We start from the raw sequence: 19205 nt of genomic DNA, 5'->3' as shown, positions 1-19205 counted from the left end.
AAGTGCACATGTGTGCTTCCATGTATGTGCACACATGTACTCTCATGTAGGTGTACACTTTGTATATGCACATGTGTACTCTCATGTATGTGCACATATGTACTCTATGTATACAGGTGTACTCTCATGTATGTGCACGTTTACTCATGTATGTGCACAGACGTACTCATGTATATGCACATGTGTACTCTATGTATACAAGTGTACTTTCATGTATATGCACAGGTACACACAAAATATCTTAAGACAAGAAATATTTCAGCTACCTATTTTTATATATTGCACATTTAATTTCTTTTCTCTATTATATATGAATATGCTGTCATAGTCATGTCATATATAATAATATGTATTTTATATTTATTTCTTTAAAATTGTATTAGATTCTAGAAAACATTCAGAAAAGTACATATAAGAGTATACAGTTCAATAAGCTATAATAAAAATTACATGTTTGCCACAATAGTAAAATATATAACATCATCAACATCCAAAAGCATCCCTTTGGGGTCATTCCAAGGTAATCATCATCCAGATTTGTAACCTTGCAGATCTGTCCTGCATGTTTGGTAGCGCTGTATAAATGGAATCAAGCAACATGCAGTCTTTTGAATCTTTGGGTTGTTTTATTCAAAAGTATGTTGCTCATGCTCTCCCCCCACCCGTGTGTGTGTGTGTGTGTGTGTTTGTGTTCTTTTAGCTCCCAATACACAAGCTTGCACACCATCAGTTTCTGATGATGGATGATTAGATTATTTTCATTCTTTGGCAATCACAAAAACCTGTGAACCTTTTGTATCATTTGTACCTGTGTGTAAATTTGTACCAATTATGCCTGTGAGTATAATTACTAAATTACCAGACAAGACATGCATGTTTTCTCCATTATTAACAAATACTAAGCACTCTCCAAGCTGTCTTGAAGAATTAATGCAACCCTGAGGCAGAACCCGTTTGGACTGCACAGGACTTTCCGGCAGTGAGCATGCTTCCATCAGCACTTCAGAGGCTTTAGTCCCTGTCTGCAGCAGTGACTTTTGTAGCCTTAGTATTTATAAAGCTTGTAATATGACCCTTAATTCAATTTAAATGCTATTTCTCATTGGTAAATTGAGGCCATAGATTTGGGAAGGGTATCACAAATGAGATGTGCCATAATCAGGGATATGTACTTCAAGTATCCTGCTGTTTTGGGGGTTAATCTTGATCCCTAGATTAAGCTTCTGTGACCTAAATTTGTTCACTGTAGCCACAACCGTGGCTTGAATGTTTGCGTCTCTTCCCAAATTTCATGTTGGAACAGTTCTCAGCACATCAGCATTAAGAGAAAGATTTCTAGGCAGTGACTAAGCATGCTGGGGTTCTGCTGATTATACCCTACAGGAGAGCACAACCAAAGCACTCTCTTGGAGGTAGGCATCCCATGCCATCCCCATCCCTGGCAATCAGCTGCTGGCATTTAGTTTCTGTTGCTCACCTTTTCCAGAAAGACACACAGATGGAGTCATGCCAAGTGGGTGTGGCTGTCTTCATGGTTTATTGGCATGGCTGTATGAATGAGCATATGAGAATATTGTGGGAATCAGCACTCATTTCTTTTTATTGACCAATGATATTCTTTTGTGTAAATGGAGTCCATTTCTTCATCCATTCATTTGATGAAGAACCATTGAGGTGTTTCATTATCTATTAAACTTCTGGCAACATTTGCAATTGAAAAAGAAAAGTTTTCTATTCACTTGAGTAGATGCTGAAGGACAGGATTGCTGAAGCAGAAGGTAGATGTTAATCTGTGTTTAGCCTTGTAGAAAACAACTGAAATGCTTTCAAAATGGTGTTTGCTTGTTTTGTGTTTTGAGGTTTTTTTTTTTTTTTTGTGGGGGGGGGTTTGGGTTTCTCTCTGTAACAGCCCTGGCTATTCTAGAACTCACCTTGCAGGCCAGGCTGACCTTGAACTCACAGAGATCCACCCTCTTCTACCTCCCAAGTGCTGGGATTAAAGGAGTATGCCAGCACCACCTGGCAAAATGGCTGTAGTATTAGTATCCTTTCGGAATCTATGGTGGTTATAGTTCCCATCCTTGACAGCACTTGTTACATACTGTGTTTGGGCTTTGGCCCTTTGAATGGATAGAGTGGCTTGTCCTTGTGGCTTTAATTGCTTTTCCCTCAGGACTAAAAACACTGAGTATCCATTATCTGACACAATTTCTTTGGCAAAGTGTCTGTTTGTTCATTTTTATGTGGTTGTTTTATTTTTATTGTTGAGCTTTGAGAGATCTTTGGACATCTTAGGTGTGATTCGTTTACAAGGCATGTAATTTGCCACTGCCAGTCCAGGTTCATAGTTTGCCCCCATCCTTCCCATCTTGCCTATGCTGTTCAGGTTGGCCTCAGAGATACAATTCTCCTGCCTCAGACATTCAGGTATCTGGGAGTATGGATCCACATCGCACCCATATTTTCATTCTCTTAAAAGAGGCCCTTTTACAGAGAAAGTTGTTTAATGTTTAAAGTTTTTGTTTTATGTATATGGGTGCTTTGTCTACACACACCACACAAAAGCCTGGTGCCTGCAGAGACCAGAAGAGGGAGTCAGAGTCTCTGGGACTAGAGTTACAGACAGCTGTGAGCTGCCCTGGGGGTGTTCAGAATGGAATGTGGGCCAATCAAGTTAAAGGCTGTATCATGAAAAGATTAATAAAACTGCAAACATCTGCTTGAATTACACAGGGAATAGAGAAGATGTTAGTGAAAGTAAAGGAGGATATTTCTGCAGATCCTCTTAGAAGAACATCAAGAAGTACATGGATAATTTTGTGGGACTAAATTTATCAAACTAGATGAAATGAACACATTCTCTCAGAGATGTAAACCACTAGGGAAAGCCACTGTAACAACACAGAGCATTCCAAAATAGGTGTGTGTCTTAGTGAGGTTGTGTATGTGTAGACTTTTGCTCCCCAGGACACTGAGCCCAAGTACTCTCACTAGCAAAATCTACTAAATACTCAACAATGAAATAACACTGCTTCCTGACACTTGAAAAGAAGGGAACACTTCTCAACTTAGCTCTTGCTTCTAGCATCCTTATCCCAAATCCCAAACCCAATAAAGCTTATCCTAAGTAAAGAAAATCTTAAGCCAATATCCACAACATAGATACAAATTATAACATATTTTTGAAGAAAATATAATTCACTGATGAACAGAAAAGCACAATTGATGACCTACTGTGTTTGTGCCAGGAACGCAAGTTTGGTTTAATATGAAAAATCAGCATGGTGATATATACACCTATATACATATAGACCTGAGCAAATGGGGTGCAGAATCGGCTGTGTATGGTGGTATGTACACACACAGAGAGAGAGAGAGAGAGAGAGAGAGAGAGAGAGAGAGAGAAAGAGAGAGAGAGAGATCTGAGCAACTGGGATGCAGAAACAAGAGAACTGTAGCAGTCTGGGCTGGATGAGGTACAGCACTCCTCACCAGGAGGCAGACGGATCTCTGTGAGTTAGAGGACAACCTAAACAATATAATGAATTCCAGACCAGTCAAAGACATATGGTGAGGAAAGAAAGAAAAGACACAGAGAGAAAGTCAACATAATTCACTATATTAATAGAGTAAAAAGGGAATACATAATACTTTTCCAGGGTTGCTGTTGATATCCTAGCATTATGCTGACCCTGCCCCCTGACAGAGTATGCATACTGGCATTCAGGCAGATTCTTAGAAAGCTCAAAGGGCCCTGTATTACATGGCTATGTCATGTGTTACATGGCTGTGCAAGCTTTCCCTTTCAAGCTAGCACCTCCCCCTGTTCCCCACTTCCATGTCTGTTCCGGGTTGGACAACACCTACCCTTCCCTTTACTTGCTGTCCCCAATACACTCCACTTGGGTTTTCTTGAGTTTTGTGGTTCCTGTTTCATCACCCACAGCTACAGCAAAAAACAACAGATGCAGAATAAACACTTGTCAAAAAACAGTAACTATTTAATATTGTACTAGAGAACCCATCTATCAAAACAAGAAAAAGCAATGCTTAAAAACTACTTTTTTCATAAACAACATTTATCTACACACACACACACACACACACACACACACACACACACACACACACACACACACACACACGAGACAGGGTTTCTCTGTGGAGTTTTGTAGACAAGGCTGGCCTCAAACTCACAAAGATCTGTCTGCCTCTGCTAAAGGTGTGCACCACCACTACCCGACTAGCTACATAGATCTTGAGCAATGTAATAAAAGCTGCTATACTCAATGAAAGTAAGAAATGAGAGGATTCATTTTAAGACACAGAAATAAATTTAAGAATAAATTGCAGGGGCAGGAGAGGTGGTTCAGTCAGTAAAGTGATTACCATTCAGACATTAGCACCGAGTTCTGTTCCCCAGCACACTCATAAAGCAAGGTTTAGGGCTAGAGAGAGAGAGCTTAGTGGTTAACAGCACTTGTTGCTTTTGCAGAGAACTGGGGTTTGATTCTCAGCACCCACATGGTAGTTCACAACTGTCCATAATTACAGTTCCAGGACACCTGAAGCTCTCTTCTTTCTTCCATGAGCCCCAGGCACATTCATGGTGCACACACACACACACACACACACACACACACACACACACACGTGCAAGTGAACATGCATACTTTGTAAAAAAAAAAAAAAATAAAGCTTTTCTTTTAAGTCTATTGTGCTGGCACATCTGTGATTTTCAGGCTGGAGAGGCAGAGAGGAGGCAAAACCAGAATGATCTCCAGGGCCTGATGGCCAACCACCCTGTCATAGACATTGGATTCCAGACCAATGAGAAACCCTGTCTCACTAAAATATAAGGTACCTGAGGAATGACATCCAAGATTGACCATTGGCCTCCACATGTGTGTCACATACACACACATGTGCACACACACACACACACACACACACACACACACACACCAATCAATTCCATTTATCTATATAATAGACAATGAATGTCAGGAAATTCAAATTTATAAAAACCATTTATACTGTATTAAATATTAAATATTTACAGTTTGGGCATGTCTATGAAAAACTATAAATTTAATGAAAATCAAATAAATAAAAGTGACCTATAACGTCAGTACATAAAAGTCTAAAATACTGTTAAAATGTCATTTCTCTCCTCAGTTAGATGAAACATAATACTGGCAGAGTCTTGGCAAGTATTTGTAGTAACTGATAAACTGATTTTAAAATTCATGAAGTAATTGAGAGCCTAGACTACCCAAGGCAACTTGCCAGTGAGAGAGGACTTACCCTGTATGGTTTCAACACTGATCACAAAGCTTTGAGGGAGACAGCCATGGAGCTCAATAGCTGGAATACCAGTCTAGAAACACTCTCACCCACCCACATAACCCACTGATTTTTCAGTAAAGCTGATTTCTTCATCCACTTCCTGATGCTAAAGTGAAATCTGATGCTTGAGGCAGGGTACTTTATGTAGAAGAAATTAATTAAACTAACCATTTTAGGGCTAGAAGTGTAAACACCAGGTGCTGGTAAAAGACATTACAAGGTTAGTGTGTGTAGAGAGATTACATGGAAAGACAGGAAGTGACACAAAGGGTAGGGGTTGATCCTGGCCTTTTATTGCAACCCTCCATCATGGGAACTAACTAGGTTTCCACGAGTATCATTCATCCTTCAGAAGGTAATATTTTTACTGACTGTTACCTCAGATTAGGTCACGTCTCCTAAAGGCCACACTACCCTCAACATTTACACACTAGGGGCCAATCGCCTGACATACAAATCTGTTCTGAAGAGAAAGGAGAAACTTTTCAATACAAATGCTGGAGTGACTGGACAGCCATATTTAAAGATGAACATAGATACTACCTCATATCATTTACAATTAACTCAAAATTAGTCACAAGTATAAAAACGTATAGTAAAACATTTTAATTTGATGAAATTTCTTTTTGTTTGTTTGTTAAGACAGAGTCTTTCCACATAGCTCTGGCTGACCTAAGTAGATCAGGCTGGCCTAGAATGCACAGAGATCCACTTGCCTCCTGCCTCTGCCTCCCAAGCACTGGGATCAAAGGCATGTACTACCACACAAATGTTAAATAGATTGTAAAAATACAGACTATAGAAGAAAAAAAACAAAAACAAAAACAAAAAAACAGGCCATTCCATTAAAAAAAGTAAAAAGTTTTGTTTTTCAAAACAAAATGTTATAAAAACAAAAAGGCAAACTGCAAGATTGGAGGAAGGATGTTCAACACAGATCCAGCATATGGCTTGTAGCTAGACTATTTATAAATCAACAGTAAAAGTAATTCCTGTGTTAGTGTTGTTGAAGCCTGACTGGAATACTAATATTCTTCTATGGAGTAGCACAAAGAGAATATGAAAATAATCTTTATTCTGTCTCCAGTCAGCAGAACTGAAGATCAACTCTGCTAAATTTAATGTTGCCAAAATAAAATAGAAACAAAGTTTTCACTCTTAAACACAAAGCCAACGTTTTATTATTGACAGTGGATAAATGGTGAAATAGCAATAATTGAGTAATTAATCAGTTACTTGCTATTACTGAATTTTAGCTCCTTTGGTGAATGGAGTGAGATCTTTGTGGGTTTGGTACATATTCCTGGTAGTGAATGATGTGTTTATTGGTCATTTAAATAGTCCCTTTTGCAAGGACCTAGAGGCCCCTTTTCACTTGGCCTTCTCTTTTGTTCTTGTGATTTTATTGTGGAAGGTCTTTGTTTCTTGTCATACCAGTCCATCCTTAATGAGATATAGCCTGAAAGTCCCCTCTGCGACTTAAATTCCTATTCTCTTATGCAGGACAGAAAGAAACTCTACAAATTAACTTCAATGTTAAGCAAGAGCCAAATTTCCCTGTTGGAGTTTCTTTTTTCTCTTCCCCGCCATTTCCAGTTCTTAAAGGAGTGCCTACTAAACGTTTTAAATGGCAGTGAAAGATGTGAATTGTTTAAGGAAGGTGGTTCATTTAAAACACTGTGACATACTTACAAAGTAACCAATTGGAAGGAGTTAGCCTAGACAGGAACTTTGCCATGATTTGTCTTTAGGATACATCTGCTTGTACAAAGATTCTGGTGCCCCCTGGTGGGCAACATGAGGTTTACAGCAAATGCTGAAACCATCTTCACACTTTTCAAGTTAATTGAAAAGAACTTTCAGTTGAAGTAAACCTTAGCTCCATTGCTGGTTGTGTTTGGGCCAGACTAAGAGGTTTAAAGTAATTACAACATCTACTAAGAGTGGAAGTGAAAAATGGGCTGCTAAGAGCTAATTAAATGCCTCTGTGGGGGCAGCACAAGGTGAAATGGGAGTGGGTGGGGGGTAGCTCCAAAAGCAGGGACAGGTGTCACTGAAGGACAAATGTAAAACTATTTCCTTTTTTTCCCACATTATATTTGTTGTTCATTATGGTTTGCTGCTGCAGCTGCTGTTTGTTTTGCGATCAGCCTCATTCTGGGTAAAGAATAAGTAATCATTAGCCACTTATCTTTATATTGCATTTAAACCCAGTTTTCAATGCAGATGTGTGTGTTTAACTCATATATGAAGCCATCAAAATCTGTCATTTTCCCCCTTTAGGTATAGGGTCTTTCTATGTAAGCCAGGCTGGCCTTTGAACTCACAGAGATCTGCCTACTTCTGCCTCTCACATGCTGGGAGTAAAGATATGCACTACCATGCCCAGCTCTCCTTAACTCATTTTTCATAGCTCATTCTATGTACTACATTGTTGCTAGAACACCCAAATGGTCAGGATACTAGCCAAATGGCTTCTATTTTACATCCCGATATCCACCCATTCTACCACTTTTCTCTGCATCTGGGCTTACCAGTGAGCAATCGGAACAAGAAAAGCATCGGAGTGACCCTGTCTTCTCCTCTCTTCCCATGCCACCTGGAAAGGAAATTGTTGGTGACTAGCCAATACAGGGAAATAAAACAAAGCATACCAACTGTGGTAAGCTAACCTAACCTCACTGTCCATCTTTCCTAGAACACCGCTGCATTCTTCGTGAATCCCAAGCAGGTTCTACTTCCTGAGGCCTGGCAATAATACTTAGTCATAAATATACATGTGTCAAGTTCTTGCTTTGAATTTCCTGGAATGCTGTGGTCAAAGAAGCTGTGACACTGTGAAAGGGACAGCTAGGAGATGACACACACACAGATACTGCACAAGTCTCCTACTTTGTATGGTTACAGAAAGGAGATGATCCAAGTATAATTTTCTAAGTTAAACCAAAATTTTTTTTCTTGTTCAGCATTCAGTGAGTAAAAATCCCACTTGACAGGGGAGGTACATGAACCACACAGTGACTTCTGATGATGTCTGTCATTCAGTGACCAAAGTCTGCTTGCTCTGTTACAACACTGGCAACCTCGGGATGTAGGGCAAAGGTCTCTGACACTGTGCAAGGTCACTAGGTGGCAACAAATTGTGATTCGTCAGCTGGATTCAGAGAGTGGCTTGCAGGCCTTAGGGCAGCCTTCCACAGCTCAAGCTCTTAATCAGTGGGTTTGTGTGTGTTTGGGATTTGAAAGTGTTTGGAGCCCAGTAGGAGGCCAGTGGTCAAGACCACTAATCCCCATCTGTAGTCTGATGAGGTGCAATGTCACATTCTTACCAGGGGAGGACTATGCCCTGCTTTCATCACAGTAGAATTGTTACCACATGGTGTTAGAAATCATCTCAAAACCACTTAACCCTACACCATGCATATGGCCTTGTCATGAGTTTGAAAGTAAATTTTCTGAGAATTTTAGCACGGTAGCCACAGAGTGGTAAAGCAAGTTTGGTGAACTGAGTGAGGAACCTTGTGAAATCTGCATGGGTTCTAGAGTCAGGCCAGGAACGGCTGGCTTCTCATTAAAAATTAAAACGACAAAAAGGAAAGGTCTAGTTCTTAATGATGTAAACAGCTCATTTTGGATCAGGGCATTGCAAATCTAGTCTAGAAAAAGAAAGACATCATTTGGAATCACAGGGTTTTTTAGCATAACCAGAATTCTGGCTTGCTTGAATATGAGCAGAAAAAAACAAGCAAACAAAAATTATTAGAGTGCTGGTGGCACACAGCCATGCCACCAGGTTGTTATCTCACAGGGAATGTTTTAAAACTAAATTAGAAAGTAGGCTAACAAACCCTGCACTCCAAAGAAAAAATAAAAAAATCCCCACTCAGTCAGTGCATGTGCATGCGTGTGCCCGTGTGCCCGTGTGTGTGCGTGTGTGTGTGTGTGTGTGTGTGTGTGTGTGTGTGTGTGTGTGTGTGAGCCAAAGGTTCTGAAGGACTGTTTCCTAGCAGCCCTAGGCTTTCTGTAGGAAGGGACCACATCACCATATCATCATCCATGGGTGTATCTGCCTTGTCCAGACCCATACAGAGGAGCTAGACCTACTCACCCAACTTGGGCCTGGGGTTGAATCCTGGATTGTGCACAAGAGCAAGAGCCTGCAGACATTGTTATTTGACTATATCTTGACTATGAAAAGTCATACATTACTTACAATAAAAGGGGTTATGTTTAAAAAAAGAAAGAAAAGAAAAAGAAAGAATACACATACAGGGAGAGAGAGCAACAAGCTACTTCACCAAACTGTTTTCAAGGCTGTTTGCTGCATGTCAGGCTTTGAGTCCACCTGGGAAAACACCTACTGTGGTTTAGGTTTCCTTTATCAGCATGTTTTTCACCCTATCAAGCCAGACTCAAGCGGCACTATTAACTATGATGGGAAAGGAACGCATAGAAAATATATGTAGGCACATTTGGAGAAAAGTGTTGGAAATGTTTGTTGGAGGCAACAACAACTGTGTATGTCCTTTCTGGCATACAGTGCTTTGGGGGGAAGCTGTGGAGTGGGGAGAGCTGTGTTTAAGGATGGTTATGGTACTTGCTCTAGCCTGTGGGTACAGGATGCAGACGCAGGCCGGCTGCAGCGAGTGGAGCCAAGCAAGGCCCCTTAATCAGGGACTGATGACAGTTGTCCACATTCTGAGCAGGGGATACACACCTCAGGCGTGTAGCCTGACACGGGAGACAGGATGCCTCCCAGAGAATCGCCAGGGCCAAGAGTCTCAGGGATGCCTTGGAGTTGTAAGAGAGGAGTCTCAGAGCTTGCATTAATCTGTCTCCTTTTGTCACTGCTGGTGGAAGTTTCACTTGTCTACTCTCTTGATGGATGTGTATCTTTGTAGCACTTTTAATTTGTTGGAGGATAAAATTTACATGTCCTGTACATTCATGACTGTGTGTGGCTGAGGATGGCCTTCTGGTTGGGAGGGTCAGGGACCTCCATGGCAAGAACACAGATAGACATGTGAGGAGGCGTCGGGCTGACGCCAAAGCTGGGCAGCTCAGGTTCCTAGACAGACAGAGGACAGCCGCTCTCCTATACTTGTTTCCATTCTTACAGATGGCAAGAGTCTTGGGTTTGGGCTGCCTAGAAATGAGATTTTTTTCCTTACAGCTGACTGTGAGCTTGTATGTGACTGGGTTATAGCCACAAAAAAAAAAAAAAAAAAAAAAAAAAAAAAAATCACCCTGCATTGTCTTTGTCTTTATGTGGCTGTGGGAAATGCAGACCCAGTGACATTGTCTGTGAGAAAAGGGGCTTTGGGGGAGGGGGTGAGTCCCTGAAGACATTAGGGCAGGGCCACCCCTTCTGCTCTGGACCATACCACTCCCTTCCCTGAGATAGTGCTTCAATCTCATGCAGTTGTTTGGGCATTTCTGCCCCTTGCAATTAAAGCTTCTTCAGTTATTTTGTGATAAGCGATGCTTACTAGATATCAGAGGTGTTTGGTCCCTTTTCATTGTGTAATTTACTATGCACAGTATATAAGTATATATATATATATATATATATATGTATATATATATGTATATATATATATATGCACAGTATATAGTCATGATTTTAAACAAAGGGTTCAGGAAAGAATATTAACTCACTAAGTGAAGTGCATTGTGAAACCCCTCATTCTTTGGGGTGTAATCCTTAAGTACTCTCCAACAAGGTGAACCTGTGTTCTGCTCAAGAACTTGATTATCTAAGAGATGTGTGTTAAATAGGTATAATTATATTCAATATATTTATATGTTTTCAGACACATATGCACACACATAAACATGAAAGCAGGAGTAATGTGTAAAGGAGAAAAGACAGGAAGGGAGGAGAGGAAAGTACAGTGATTGTGGATGACGATGTCAGGATGAACCCCATTATTTTGTATGATTACTAAAAAGAAAATAATAATAAACTTGGGTGTGCAAATCGAAGGCCAGACTGGTGTACAGAGTGAGTTCCAGGCTAACTGAGCTACATAGTGAGATCTTATCTCATATATGCACACACACACACACATAGTAGCACACACACAGCACATACACACACAAGCTCACATACATACATATACACACACTCACATACACACACAGCAATACACACAAGCACACATAGTTACACACAGAGTAACATGCACACAACATCTACACACATTCACATAAACACATATACATACATTCACATGCACACACAGTAACATACACACAACACACACGTGCACACACAGTACACAGCACCTCAAATGCCAATGATCGCCAGGCTCCTACCGATGGATGTGGAACTATTCTTTACTAATTGGACTAAGAGATAAAGGTGGTGACAAGTTGAAGCTGGTGACTGGAAAAGAGAATGATAAGTGAAAGCAGTGGGCAGAAGGTGTATTGAAAAGTGAATATTGGCAGGCAGTGGTAGCATATGCCTTTCATGCCAGTATTCAGGAGGCAGAGGCAGAGGCAGGCAAATCTGAGTCTGAGGCCAGCCTGGTCTACAAACCAAGTTTCAGGACAGTCAGAGTTGTTACACAGAGAAGCTCCATCTCCAAAAAATAAAACAAACAAACAAAAATGAATACTGATCTCTCATCAACTTTCATAACTGCAAGTTATGTATCCCATTTGGGGTCATCACTGAACCACAGTCACCAAAATGAAGTTCAAACCCTCTGTGACTTCTGACCCAATCAAGAACTGCAAACTGCATTTCAGCTCACCTTCTCACATTAGGAAAATTGTGCCTTCCCCTCCAGAGCAGAGATGGAAATCTAACATTCCACCTATGCCCATTCCATTCAAAAGGATGATGAATACAGGTTGTTGAAGGACACTACAAAGGCCAGCAGATTGACAACGTGGTCCAAGTGTACAGGAAGAAATACATCCTCTACATGAATGAATGCAGTGGGAAAAGGCTAATTGGCACAACTGTCCATGTGGGCATCCACCCCAGGAAGGTGGTTATTATCAGCTAAAGCTGGCCAAAGATCCAGAAAGGGAAGCCAAGTCTTGACAAGTAGGAGAGGAGATGGTCAAATAAAAGGAAGAAACAACTGAGAAGATGCAGTAGTGGTGGCATCATCACAACTTCCATTAATGACTGCTTCTGTTAAAAACAATGAAAATCGAAAAGTTAATTATTTGTTAAACACAAGTGAAACATCTAGCCAGGCTTTTAAAACAAAAGCAGCAATGTACCACAGCAGCCAGTGTTACGCAACTTTGCCTGTGATTTTATGTAAATGTCAACCAGCTTTTGACCAGCTTTTGGAAGATAGTGTTCATTGTGTTAGCTGCTCAAGTTGAGTGTTGTGATTCACAGCTATAATTTTGGCGCTTGGACAATGGAAGCAGGAAAATCAGGGTTGAAGGGACTTGTAAAGCCATTTCTAAAAAAAATAAAAGCTGTTAATATTATATGACACAATAAAATAATCGTGCCTATTTAAAATCTGTCTAGAACTATTACCCAAATAATGCTCATTCTCTGTTTTGTTTTTTGTTTTTTTGTTTGTTTGTTTGTTTGTTTTTTGTTTTTCAGCTGGGTACCTTAAACTGAAAGTACAAATGCCTGTATTTTCTTTTTAATTTTTTTGTGTGTGGGAAATTTTGCCTAAATGAATGTCTGTGCATCGTTTCAGAAGAGGGCATCAAATCTCCTAGAACTAAAGTTACAGATGTTTGTGAGCCACCATGTGGGTGTTAGGAATCGAACCCAGGTCCTCTGGAAGAGCATCCTGTGCTATGTCTTAACTCCTGAGCTATGTCTCCAGCTCCCAATCTTATTGCATTAGAAGCACACGTGTGTGTATGTGTATGCATGTGCGTGCTTGCGTGCGTGTGTGTGTGTGTGTGTGTGTGTGTGTGTGTGTGTGTTTTCTGACAGATGGCACTGACCCTGTTAGTGGATGAAAAGACTGGAATCCAAAAGATTGTATAGCTTGGTAGCTGTCTTAGTTAGGGTTTCTACCATGACCATGGCAACTCTTATAAAAGAAAAACATTTCATTGGGGAGCTAACATTCAGAGGTTCTATCCATTATCACCACGGTAACTCATGGTGGTATGCAGGCAGACATGGTGCTGGAGACAGAGCTGAGAGTCCTACATCTTGACTTGTAATCAACAGTGTGGGAAACTGTCTTTGAGGGGCTGTAGTATGAACTAGCCAACTTGCCCACAGTTCTTACCGGAGAGGGGAGAGTACGGACTAAAGAAAGGCTAGCTAAAGATATTCAAGGAAAAGGCAGAGTTGCAGGAATATTGTCAGGAGTCCATACTGAACGTGCCCTTAGTTTATTCTTTAACATTCTTAAGTATCCAGCCAAAGGTGGGAACAGTAGCAGAAGACTTCTATTATTTCATGTATAAGGGGCGAACAGACTTACCTCCCTTAATTCTCCAGGAATTTGGTAGCCACACCTGCCTTCTGTGTCTGCCTTCAGGGTCAAGAGTAAACAAACACACCTGAGCCCAAGTCTGTTGTTATTTAGATAAAGACATCCACCACCAAGGCCAAAACATCCTGCAGCAGCCAAGCTTAGTTGTATAAGGACAGTTTTGAACTCTCTGACCTTTAGTCAAGATGGAGTGGAGCCATCTTTACAAGGCCCGACACAACAGGAAGTAGTCTCCAATACTGGGCAGTATCTTGAGCATAGAAGACTTCCAAACCAACCCCACATACTTTCTCCAACAAGACCATACCTACTTACTCCAACAAAGCCACACCTAATAGTGCCACTCCCTTTGGGGGCCATTTTCTTTTAGACCACCACAGTGACCAAGAGGTGAGTGCAACTCATTGTGCTGCTTAGTGTCTCTGGTACCAAGGTACACAGAAGAATAGAGTTGGTTAAGGCTTATTTGAGGTTCATCTTGAGTCACAACAGCAAAGAGTTATGCCATAGATGTTTCTATGAGATTTTAAATCAGCCAGTGACTATGTAATTGGGTATGATTTCATGGTAATAGTAATATATTGGTGGCTGTAACACGGGAAAGATGATCAACAAAACAGCAATGCTTTATTGTTCCTAAGGGCTAATTGTATTTATTAGTAAATAAAGTGCTTCCATTTTGGTAGTCAGCATTCCAGATGAGAAAACCTTATTTTAAAGTGGAAAACTATTATTTCATTACAGAAACTGAGGTATGGAGATGACTAACAATGGACAAACAATGCTGAGAGGAAGCTGCTAATTGGCTGAGTACCATCAGGTTGCTAGGAGACAGCTTCATTCATGCATGTTTCCTTCCTTTGTCACTTGTTCTGGGATCTTCTTCTCAGTCCATGGCTTTGTACTCCTGTTAGCTTGACCCTGAAGTCAGGTTAGGCATCCAAAGTAGCTCACTGAGTTCTTTTTTGGAGAATTCTTACTTGTTGGGAGCAAATGAAGTCCTGCGTCAATGCATTTTGTTGAAATGGACACGACCATGTTTTGGGTTTTGGATTTTTCAAGGCATGGTTTCTTGTGGCTTTGGAGGCTGTCCTGTAACTAGCTCTTGTAGACCAGGTTGGTCTTGAACTCACAGAGATCTACTTGCCTCTGCCTCCTGAGTGCTGGGATCAAAGTCGTGTGCCACCACCGCCCAGCTTGGCACAGCCATGGTAAGGACCCCAATGCTTCAACCCCATCAGAATGGCAAAGCCTTCTTTGGGTTAGGCTCAGAGTGATGGTAAAGCCTTCCTTGAGTCCAGGAGAGAAGGTTGACAGTGTGTGCAGAAAATGTCCACGAGAGCCTTTTTTCCCACAACATGTTTACATCCTGAAGACTGTTCCCGTACAGAGTCTACTCCTACTCAGATTAACTAAGCCTGTTTCCTTGTTTGGTTTATGCATAATCCTGTGTATGTGATAGCTCCACTTCCCTGTTCAGCTGCAGGAAATAAACACATTGAACTGGAGGGGGAGAACGGTCTGTGGTTTCTCCATTCAGGAACCCAGTCCACCTAATCTCCACCCCTCACCCCTGTGTGTGTGTGTGTGTGTGTGTGTGTGTGTGTGTGTGTGTGTGTGTGTGTGCACCTCTTTTTCATTTTTTTCCATTCCCATATTGTCTCTAGTCAGGGTTCAGGAACCCAAGCTATGTGGGGATGAGGCACTTACTCATCACAAGGAAAATGGTCAATCCTACCTCTCCACATTTTAATTCTCTACACAGTCAATACCTGGCTAGATTTTAACCAAACCAAAGAGTTATGAAACAGCACTCACTGTTACCAAGTGAAATGCACATTTCTCATCGTTAGATTCAATTCTCAAATGCACTGTTGCAGATTTCATTATCCAAGCTAGTAAAGTCCTCCCAACAAAACTCTAAACCATGTCTGTTGGTGGCAGTTATTACCAAAGATCAGTGTATCCCCAGGTCAGGGGATAGGGACTTGATTTTGATCTGGCAAAGAGGTTCCAAAATGTTGTATGAGAAACGATATTCTACAGGACATTTATTAGATGATGTGTGTATGGAGATTGTATGTACTTGCTTATGTGGAAACTGGAGGTCAAGATCGTAGTGTCTTCTGCTATTGCCTATGTAAAAGGACTTGGAAGAAAGAAGCTTTTGCTTTCTGTCTAATTGCCCTCATTTGTAGCATAAATTCTAGTTGTTCTTAATAAAAACTTAGGGACAGATACTGGGGTAAAGCTGAAGATTAGAGATGCAAAACTTAGGGACAGATACTGGGGTAAAGCTGAAGATTAGAGATGCAAAGCGGCCAGCCACTAGAAAGTTCTCATCTCTATCAATGCTCACACCAAAGGGGAGATCCTGTCCTCTGATGGCATCTCCAAACTGCACTGCTCCTTCTTAGACTGTATCTCTCTTCACCAAACCCCAGACTTCTCTGAGCTCTTGTCTTCCCCCACTTTATATTCCTCTTTAGTGCTGGGCTTAAAGGTGTGGGCTCCCAGTTGCTGAGATCACCTTTGTGTGAGCTCTGTTTCTTTTAGACTGGCTCACGGTAGCCTTGAATTAATAGAGATCTGTCTGCCTGTCTTCAGAGTGCTGGGATTAAAGGTATATACCACCACTGTCTGGCCTTGGACTTGGCCCATACATCAATTAGCAATCAAGAAAATGTCCTGCGCTAGATAGATGGTTCAGAAGTTAAGAGCACTGCTCTTCCAGAGATCCTGAGTTCAATTAGATCTGATGTCCTTTTATGGCCTGCATGCATGCAAGCTGACAGAATACTCTAAACATAAAAATAAATAAATAAAATAAATAAATAATAAAAATCTTTTAAAAAAAAAAAAAAAGGAAGGTATATATATGCCCTCAGGCCAATCTGTTCAAGGCAATCCCCCAATTTAGACTCCCCTAGAAAACTTTGGGCAGTTAGTTCATAGATGAAGCTAACTAGGAGACTAAACTTAGAATTCAACTATGTTGGCTAGGCTGCCTAACCAATCTCCATGATCTATCTTGCTCCACCCACCCTTGCACTGGAGTTAGGAGTGTGGTAGCTGCCATGCCTGCCTTCTCTGTAGGTGCTAGACTCCCAAGTTCAGGTTATCATACTTAGTACTTTACTCACTGAGCCGTCATCTACCAAGCCCTTACTAGACTATTTTAAGAAAACATTTTAGAATAATTTTGATAGTGGTGATTATTTAACACCTATAAAAATATAATTCTAGGAATATATGTATCAGAAATGCTCATAAAATATTCAGTGATCATGAATTTTGCTTTCAGAAAAAAATACTTGTGCTTCCCTAAGCTCAGCATAACCTTTAATTTTTGCTTCTGTGATCAAGTATTATATAAGTCTGTATATCTTCAACTGTTGTTAGTAGTTTGTTTCCACATTACTGCATATTGAAACCATTATCCAATATTCGTGAATTCGTTGCTTATAGCAGCTTTACTTATAACCACCATTGTTTCTTCTATAAAAGAAACAATGAAAAGATAAAAATGGTAGAACACATGCCATGGAGTAACAGCCTTAACAGGGGAGGGGATGCTGACATGTTGTAACATGGATGAAACTTAAAGATAATGTGCCAAGTGAGCTCACACCTACTCACAGAATAGACACGTGGGTTTGATTCCACTTAACTAGGATATCTGATATAGCCCCATTTCACAGAGACAGGGAATGGAACGGGAGGGGACAGATAGTAAGGTACCAAGGAGTTTAAGCAACACGCCAGAAGAATTTCCTGAGCAACCACAGGCAGCTATGCAGGAGAATAATCCTCTGCATAGCCCATCGTTTCCTTTTTACACAACCTCCATGAGGAACCTTGTGACATTCCCTTGAATTCTCGTGAGCCTCTCTGCCCCTGTCATGAGTAAATGTCAATAGGCCAGATAGTGTGATCACAGCTCATGTCTAACTTGGAGGGAACACACAAACTATGGGAAAATGGGTAGAAGGAGTGGAGGTCAGGGCTTACAAACCATATTTGGCTTTAATATTTTTTAAACTTCATTGTTGTATGAGGCGAGTGTATGATGTGGGTGCAGATATACATGCACAGAGGTCAGAGGACAACTTTGTGGAGTTTGTTCTTTCCTTCCACCTGTAAGTATATTCCAGGCATTGATGTCAGGTCATTGGGATTAAACTCACATTGGCAGTCTTGCCTGTTAGTTACATTTACTTACTGAGCTGTCTTGACAGCTGGGGCATGGCTGACAGAGGAACCATGCGGAGGGTGACATGAGCCACTCGGAGGGTTTGAACAGAATATACCTGATCTGACATGCTCAGAAAGGATCCCTTTGGTGATCCCCACTGAGAAGTTAGGGCACAGATGAGGCTTGAAGAGGGCACAGACCAGGGTGAGGGGTAGGAGGAGCGATAAAGAACAATGCAGCCAAGACAGTTGCTGAGGACTGGGTGCAGTCAAGATAATTGACTTTGATTTGAGTCTGCAGCGGGGATTCCGGTGTACTGTGCAAGTCCCCACTGTCTATAAGGGACCTCGAAGACGAATGTGCCCATTTTCCTGTAAGATACATTGACCAGTGCATAAGCCACCTGACCTATGTGACCAAGAGAAGCCACTCTAAAGTGCTCCTACATTGTGATGTTCCAACTCGTTTCCATCAAATGAATTGTCTGATACCAAGAGTTACTAAAACTCTGTGTTCTAGTGTTCCTTCTATTAAGCTGAAGAGCGCAGGAGGTAAGAATATAAGTACGAGGACTCAGGCTTGAAACCTGGACTCAGGCCTAGCTGTGCATGCCTGTACCTTCATCATTGTGGGGATGAGACAGGCAGCTCAGGAGAGCTCCCCAGCCAGCCTCTCTAGCTAAAATAGTGACACAGAATACACACACACACACACACACACACACACACACACATTCATGAATTACATATAAAATAATGAACCATGAACTTGAAAATAAAGGCTTCTGTAAGGTATTCGCAATGGTGACCCTTTAAAAAGTACTGTTGAGCTGGATGTTGGTGGTGCACACCTTTAATCCCAGCACTCAGGAGGCAGAGGCAGGTGGATCTCTGTGAGTTCAAGGCCAGCCTGGTCTATAGAGCGATTTCCAAGACAGTCTCAAAAAACAAAACAAACAAAAATACTGTTGAATATAAAAGTTGTAGAAATAGATAAAAATACAGAATAGTTGTGCCTTAGCTTCCTGAAAATAAATTTAGAAAGCAACCCTCCAACCCCGACTCAAGTTCACACATGCTCGTTTCTTGTGTAAAATGACAGTATTTGATCTAACCTATTTAACTTTCTCCTGTGTGTTTCAGTATCCAGATCACTTATCACAAAAATTCAATGTGTTTGTATATATAATTTTTTTTCTTCTTCTTTCTTTCTTTTTT

This window comes from Phodopus roborovskii, unplaced genomic scaffold (assembly GCF_943737965.1).
Source record: "Phodopus roborovskii unplaced genomic scaffold, PHOROB, whole genome shotgun sequence".
NCBI classification, from domain to species: Eukaryota; Metazoa; Chordata; class Mammalia; order Rodentia; family Cricetidae; genus Phodopus; species Phodopus roborovskii.
This window is presented reverse-complemented; position numbering follows the sequence as displayed.